This window comes from Hordeum vulgare, chromosome 3H (genome assembly GCF_904849725.1).
Source record: "Hordeum vulgare subsp. vulgare chromosome 3H, MorexV3_pseudomolecules_assembly, whole genome shotgun sequence".
NCBI classification, from domain to species: domain Eukaryota; kingdom Viridiplantae; phylum Streptophyta; class Magnoliopsida; order Poales; family Poaceae; genus Hordeum; species Hordeum vulgare.
The window spans coordinates 385,160,002-385,168,517 of record NC_058520.1 but is presented as its reverse complement, the minus strand read 5'-3'; positions in this window follow the sequence as shown (position 1 = coordinate 385,168,517).

Below are 8,516 nucleotides of genomic sequence, written 5' to 3'. Positions count from 1 at the left end.
GATCCATTTGTTCTGAATAGCCTTGCAACCTTCAGGTAATACTTCCAAAGTCCACACTTCGTTTTCATACATAGATCCTATCTCAGACTTTATGGCCTCCAGCCATTTGTTGGAATCCGGGCCCACCATTTCTTCTTCATAATTCACAGGTTCATTGTTGTCTAACAACATGATAGATAAGCCAGGATTACCATACCCCTCAGGAGCAGTACGTGATCTTGTCGACCTGCGAGGTCCGATAGCAACTTGATACGAAGTTTCATGATCATCATCATTAGCTTCGTCCTCAACCGGTGTTGCCTCGACAGAGGTTTCCCCTTGTCCCGCGCCACCATCTAGAGGGAGCAGAGGTTCTACAACCTCATCAAGTTCTATCTTCCTCCCACTCAAATCTTTCAAGAGAAACTCCTTCTCTGGAAAAGCTCCGTTCTTAGCAACAAAGTCTTTGCTCTTAGATCTGAGATAGAAGGTGTACCCAACTGTCTCCTTTGGGTAACCTATGAAGACACACTTTTCTGCTTTGGGTTCCAGCTTTTTAGGCTGAACCTTTTTGGCATAAGCATCGCATCCCCAAACATTAAGAAACAACAACTTTGGCCTCTTGCCATGCCATAGCTCATATGGTGTCGTCTCAACGGATTTTGACGGTGCCCTATTTAAAGTGAATGCAGCTGTCTCTAATGCATAACTCCAAAATGATAATGCCAAATCGGTAAAAGACATCATAGATCGCACCATATCTAACAAAGTACGATTACGACGTTCGGACACACCATTACGCTGTGGTGTTCCAGGCGGTGTCAACTGTGAAACGATAACACATTTTCTTAAGTGAGCACCAAACTGGAAACTCAGATATTCACCCCCTCCATGAGATCGTAGGAACTTGATCTTCTTGTTACGATGATTTTCAACTTCACTCTGAAATTGCTTGAACTTCTCAAACGTTTCAGACTTTTGCTTCATCAAGTACATATATCCATACCTACTCAAATAATCAGTGAATGTGAGAAAATAACGATATCCGCCACGCGCATCCACACTCATTGGACCACACACATCAGTATGTATGATCTCCAACAAGTCACTTGCACGCTCCATTGTTTCGGAGAATGGAGTCTTAGTCATCTTGCCCATGAGGCATGGTTCGCACGTGTCAAGTGACTCCAAAAGCCCATCGGTATGGAGTTTCTTCATGCGCTTTACTCCAATATGACCTAAGCGGCAGTGCCACAAAAACGTGGCGCTATCATTGTTAACTCTAAATCTTTTAGTCTCAATGTTATGTATATGTGTGTCATCACACCAAGATTCAATATTAACAAACCCCTCACATTGGGTGCATGACCATAAAAGATATTACTCATAAAAATAGAACAACAATTATTCTCTTACTTAAATGATTAACTGTCTCGCAATAAACAAGATCGAGATATAATGTCCATGCTTAACGCAGGCACTAAATAACAATTATTTAAGTTCATAACTAATCCTGATGGTAACGGAAGTGAGACTGTGCCGATGGCGATTGCATCAACCTTGGAACCATTTCCCACGGCATCGTCACTTCATCCTTCGCCAGCCTTCGTTTATTCTGCAGTCCCTGCTTCGAGTTGCAAATATGAGCAACAGAACTGGTATCAAAAACCCAGGCACTACTAAGAGAGTTGGCTAGGTACACATCAATAACATGTATATCACATATACCTGGTTTGGCATTGGCCACCTTCTTATCAGCCAAATACTTGGGGGCAATTGCGCTTCCAGTGACCCATTCCCTTGCAATAATAGCACTCTGTTTCCAGCTTAGGTCCAGCCTTGGGTTTCTTCGTCGGATTGGCAACAGTCTTGCCGCTCTTCTTGGAGTTACCCTTCTTGCCTTTGTCGTTTCTCTTGAAACCAGTGGTCTTATTGACCATCAACACTTGATGCTCTTTCCGGAGTTCTGACTCTGCGACTTTCAGCATCGCGAATAACTCGCCAGGTGACTTGTTCATCCCTTGCATGTTATAGTTCAACACAAAGCTCTTGTAGATAAACTTCAACTCCTGGAAAATCTCAAATGCTCCATGACACTCAAAGAGACATTGAAGTCCCGGTTCCAAGCCATACAAGTCTGCACATTGAACTACTGAGTAATCCTCCTTACGTGATTGCCAAGCGTTCAAAACATCTTGGTCAGACGTAGCGGGTGGTTCATCTCCTAGCGCAGCATCAAGGACATAATTCTTTTTCCCAGCTTGTAGGATGAGCCTAAGATTCCGAGCCTAGTCTACAAAGCTGCTACCATCATCTTTCAGCTTAGCTTTCTCTAGTAACGTATTGAAAATCAGGGTTGCAACTGCGTGAGCCATTGATCTACAACAAAAAATATTGCAAACTGGACTTAGACTATGTTCAAGATAATTAGAGTTTAACTAATCAAATTACTAATAAACTCCCACTCAAATAGACATCCCTCTAGTTACTTGAGTGTGGCATCGTCCAAATTCACTAACTCAAATCCGATCATCACGTGAGTTGAGCGTAGTTTCAGTGGTAAACATCACTATACTAATCATATCAACTATACGATTCATGCTCGACCTTTCGGTATCTTCTGTTCCGAGGCCATATCTGCACATGCTAGGCTCGCCAAGTTTAACCCGAGTGTTCCGTGTGTGCAGCTGTTTTGCACCCGTTGTATGTGAATGTTGAGTCTATCACACCCGATCATCACGTGGTGTCTCGAAACGACGAACTGTTGCAACGGTGCACAGTCGAGGAGAACACAATTTTATCTTGAAATTAAGTGAGGCATCACCTTATAATGCTACCATCGTTCTAAGAAATATAAGGTGCATAAAAGGATTAACATCACATGCAATTCATAAGTGACATGATATGGCCATTATCTTGTGCTTCTTGATCTCCATCACCAAAACACCGACATGATCTTCATCGTCACCGGCGCCACACCATGTTATCCATCATCGTGCCGCCATCGAGGTTGTCGTGCTATCGATGCTATTACTACTAAAGCTACAACCTAGTAATATAGTAAACACATCTGCAAACACAAAAGTTAGTTTAAAGACAACCCTATGGCTCCTGCCGGTTGCCATAGCATCGACGTGCAAGTCGATATTAAATATTACAACATGATCATCTCATACATCCAATATATCACATCATATCTTTGGCCATATGACATCACAAGCATACCCGGCAAAAACAAGTTAGACATCCTCTAATTTGTTGTTGCATGTTTTACGTGGCTGCTATGGGTATCTAGCATGATCGCATCTTACTTACGCAAAACCACAACGGAGATGTGGAAATTGCTATTTAACCTCTCTCCAAGGACCGCCTCGGTCAAATCCAATTCAACTAAAGTTGAAGAAACCGACACCCGCCAGTCATCTTTATGCAACGAGTTACATGTTGGTTGATGAAACCGGTCTCTCGTAAGCGTACAAGTAATGTTGGTCCGGGCCGCTTCAATCCAACAATGCGGCTGAATCGATAAATGACTAAGGAGGGCAGCAAATCAAACATCAACACCCACAAAAAATTTTGTGTTCTACTCGATATTACATCTACACATGAACCTAGCTCATGATACCACTTTTGGGGAACGTTGCATGGGAAACAAAAAATTTCCTACGCACACGAAGACCTATCATGGTGATGTTCATCTACGAGAGGTAGACCGGATCCACATACCCTTATAGATCGCTAAGCAGGAAGCGTTAAGAAACGCGGTTGATGTAGTGGTACAGCTTCATGATTCAAATCACTGTCGTCCCACGATCCGTTCCGATCTAGCGCCAAACGGACGACACCTCCGCGTTCAGCACACGTACAACTCGATGACGATCTCTGTCTTCTTGATCCAGCAAGAGATACGGGGAAGTAGATGAGTTCTACGGCAGCGTGACGACATGCCCGTGATGGTGATGATCTATTCCTGCAGGGCTCCGCCCGAGCTCCGCAGAAAACCGATCTAGAGGAAGAACTACAAGGTATAGGTTTGAGTTGCACGTGGCAAAGTTGTGTCTCAGAAACCGTAAAACCTCTAGTATATATAGGTGGAGGGGCGGGGCTAGCCTTGGGGCTCAAGGGAGCCCCTAGGGCGCCAGTCGAATGGAGGAGGAGGACTCCAACTCCAATTCGGTTTGGGGAAGGAGGAGTCCTCCTCTTCCTTCCCACCTCCCTCTCTTTTTTTATTTTTTTTTGGTTTTATTTTCCTAGCGCCATAGCCCACTTGGGCTGGCCTCACTAGCCAACTAAGGGCTGGTGCGTTACCCTAGGACTGTTGGGCTCACTCCCGGGTGGATGGGTCCCTTCCGGTGAAAACCCGGAACCCATTCGTCACTCCTGGTACACTGCCGGTAATGCCAAAAATCTTTCCGGTGACCAAATGAAACCATCCTATATATCAATCTCCTTTTCCGGAACATTTCGAAAACCCTCGTGACGTCCGTGATCTCATCCGGACTCCAAACAATCTTCGGCCACCAACACTTATAACTCAACTATACCGAAACGTCACCGAACCTTAAGTGTGCTGACCCAGCGGGTTCGAGAACTATGTAGACATGACCTGTGATACTCCCCGACCAATATCCAATAACGGACCTTGATGTCCATATTGGATCCTACATATTCTACGAAGATCTTATCGGTTGAACCTATGTGCCAAGGATTCATATAATCCATTATAACATTCCCTTTGTCCTTCGGTATGTTACTTGCTCGAGATTTGATCGTCGGTATCTCTATAACTATTTCAATCTCGTTACCGGAAAGTCTCTTTACTCGCTCCGTAATACAAGATCCCATGACTAACACTTGAGTGGGCCCCGAGATACGTCTCCGTCACACGGAGTGAAAAATCCCAGTCTTGATCCATGCTAACTCAACAGACACCTTCAGAGATACCTGTAGAGCGCCTTTATAGTCACCCAGTAATGTTGTGATGTTTGATACACACAAGGTATTCCTCCGGTGTCAGTGAGTTACATGATCTCATGGTCATAGGAATGAATACTTGACACGCAGAAAACAATATTAACAAAATGACATGATCACATGCTACGTTCATAGTTTGGGTCTTGTCCATCACATCATTCTCCTAACGATGTGATCCAGTCATCAAGTGACAACACTTGCATATGGTCAGAAAACCTTAACCATCCTTGATCAAGTGGCTAGTCAACTAGAGGCTTACTAGGGACATTGTTTTGTCTATATATCCACACATGTATCCATGCTTTCATTCAATAGAAATATAGCATGGATAATAAACGATTATATCGAAATAGGAAATATAATAATAACTATTTTATCATTACTTATAGGGCATATTTCCAACAGATCTGGCCCAAACTAAGATTTTCTTGGATTTCACATTTTTGCTGCCGCCACCCAACTTGGCTGTAGGGTATAACAAGCTATCACCATGGGCCTTGGTAATAGGGTCCGGGTCAAGCTAGACAGTGTCGTCTCACCGTGCTGACGTGGATAAGTGTCTACCACCATAGACCGTGGAGGTAGGTTGTCGTACCCTATCGCCACGGGCCATGGTGGTAGGTTTCTCGGAGAGGTAAGTGTGTGAGTAGAGCCCCACCAGCCATGTATTTGCCCCAAATCCTTTCTTCCACAAGCTCAGCCACTCCTCCCTCCTCTCTCCCCTGTCCTAGCCTCCACCAATTCCATCTCCATTGCTTGAGATTTCTCCGGTGGATCGAGACCAATTTTATCATCAAGGTACCTCACTCACTGTCTTCTTTTTGGTTGGTTGGAATCATCTTATTTGGTGACATTGGTAAGTTTTATGAAAACCCTAGTTTTGGTCATTTTGGGGTGAAATCAGTGGATTTGAGGGATGCTAGGGTTGTATTTGTTCTTGTCCATGTGTAGTATGCGTAATATAGTTATTTGTAGCAAGATCTAGGGTTAGTGTTAGGGATTTTTCTAGGGTTGGGGTTAGGGTTAAGCAGTGTCATTGTTTACTTGTTAGGGTTAAGCCATGATATTTTGTTATTTGTTATGTTGTTTGAATGTAATGCATAAAACTTCCTCAATCCATGGAATTCATAGTAGCTACATGATCCATAATACGTTGTCGGCCTATTTTTTGACTTTTTCACAAAGTATTTAGATGGATAGGCTCATTAATTTTCATTGTTTGGATAAGGAGACATTTATGAAAGGAAATGTCGATGAAGGAGAAGAACCCATGGTTTTTGACTCAATCCCACCTATGGGGAGGTAGTTGTGAAAATGAGAAATGTGTTACATTGGAGTAACCAAAATGATGAGGTTAAACTTATTGGAAGGTATGATGCTAGAGACGGGTGAAGTCTCGATTCAAGAGTGTACCCATCACCTCGGAATTGCATTGGAAGGTGTACAAGAGGAAGTGGAGGAATCACAAGACAAGTTTCCACGAAGGTTGAGCTTCCTCTGCTACAAATTGACTTGAACCGATATGTCTCCTCCTGATTACATGGTGCTAGGGTCGAGGTGTATGTCCCAAATGCTTTTAGTCAACTACCAAGTAGCATACCAAATCAAACAGAGATAAACGATAGAGCCATAGTAATTTAAGAGGAAGAAGTTCGTACTATTGCTCATGTTAATCATGATGCTATCGCTCATGTCGATGATGATCATGATCTTGCCCATGATGATACTTATGTGGAAGAAGAAGAGATTTATTACAACCCCATTGGTAACTTGGATGTTATTGTATTCTATCGGTTTAATGATTTTCCCTCTTATCTTTTGGAGATTGTTACCAGAAACAGGCATGGACTAATTTGTTCTCTTGTGCACAGATAAAGAAATAGTTCATGCAGCACCAAGGAGAATGTTGCTTTCGGTGTCCAGATCGAGGAACTTCACTGAAGCCTTACTGGTATACTAAGAAGGATGAACTATCCTTCATGATGAAGTGTTGATGAGAACATCATGGTGAAAGAATTGACCCTTTAAAATATTGCTAAAGCTAAGCATTTGGTATGGTGTGTCTAAAGAAAAATGACTCCAAGCAAGAACTTGAAGATGAAACAAAGACGTGGCATTTGTTTCGTTGTTTCTATTTCTCTTATTTTGAGTCATAGGACCTCGATACTATTAAGAGGGGGTACAAGTTATCAAAGCTTATGCTTGGAATGATTATGTGCCAACAAAAGGCGTCGTCCTTTAGTGTTGCGGGAAACATCTCTTCGGACTAAGGATTTAGCATTTCTTGCTGTGTAAGAAATGTTATCATTGTGCTCAAAATTCGACCGTTGGAAATCATGGCATTCGACCATTGGCTTATGCTCATGCCCAATTTGTCCACTTCCCTTCAAGGGAAGGCTGCGGCTATAAATAACCACCATGCTCCAATGTTATTCGTTTGCTGCTCAACTTAAAATTTCTGAGAAGATTGATTGAGCATCCCTGCTGTGAGAGATTTGAGTTTAAAATCCACTGGGAGAAAATCAAGAGCCAAAAACTTAGACAGTGGTTGAGCATCACTCTATATCTAAGTTAGAGTTCTTGTGCTTATTACTCTTGAGATCTGCACACTCTCTAGGGGGATAGGCTTCGACTGGACTAGCAAAGAGAAATTGTCGTCTCTAACGCAGTCTTCAAGAACCAGGAGTAATTGTGGCTCCCTGAGTGACCAAGAGGTGTTTTGGTCGCCTAAGACTAAGTTTGTCAAAGGTTCGAAGATCACCGAAAAGTATCTACCACAAGTAAAATCAACTATAGTATGATCAACTTTGAGTTGAGGAGAATGGGATGGAGAGAGTTTTGCTCTTGTGTTAAATCACAAGTCCCTCCAACCAGAAGTAGCTCTTTTGCATAAGAGTGAGCTGGTCTACAAATCAAATATCGCCATCGGGAAGCACTGGTCAATAATCTTTGCTCAAATCTTATCTCACTTTTTGATCGTCATCTTGCTCAGATTACCTTTATCTTTTATTTACACAGCCAACTATTTTGTTCTTCGTCCATTTAGATTTCTTTCTCTATATATATCTAGTTATTTCTTTTTGTAGTCTCATTCAACCTGCTTGCTACTTCATGATATTAGAAATACTATATTGATGTGACTCCATCCAATATGTGATTGTAATCTGTAGCTATATGCTAAGGATGTAGTTAATAATTCGTTGAAATTTTTTGTTGAGCATCCAATCTATATTAATTCTCGCTAGCATTTCTATCGCATTTTTCTTGACTGCTCCTTATGCTCATTATTATCCACTACCGTGTTTTGGGCTCATTCAAAGTTTTGAAAGAAATTTTGAATCTCCCATTCACCCCCTGTGGTCGATATACCACTACTATAGGAAAGTCCTAAGATGACACATGTATTGGAGACCCTTCGACCAATCAATGTGCAATGCATGAATGGGAAATGGTATAGTTCTAGATCTATTTTCAATAAACAAATCGTGTGCAATGGCTGGTCCATCAAGCAAAATTCAAAGAAGACTTGCGTGTGTGATACGTGTCATACATTTGGTCCTCTT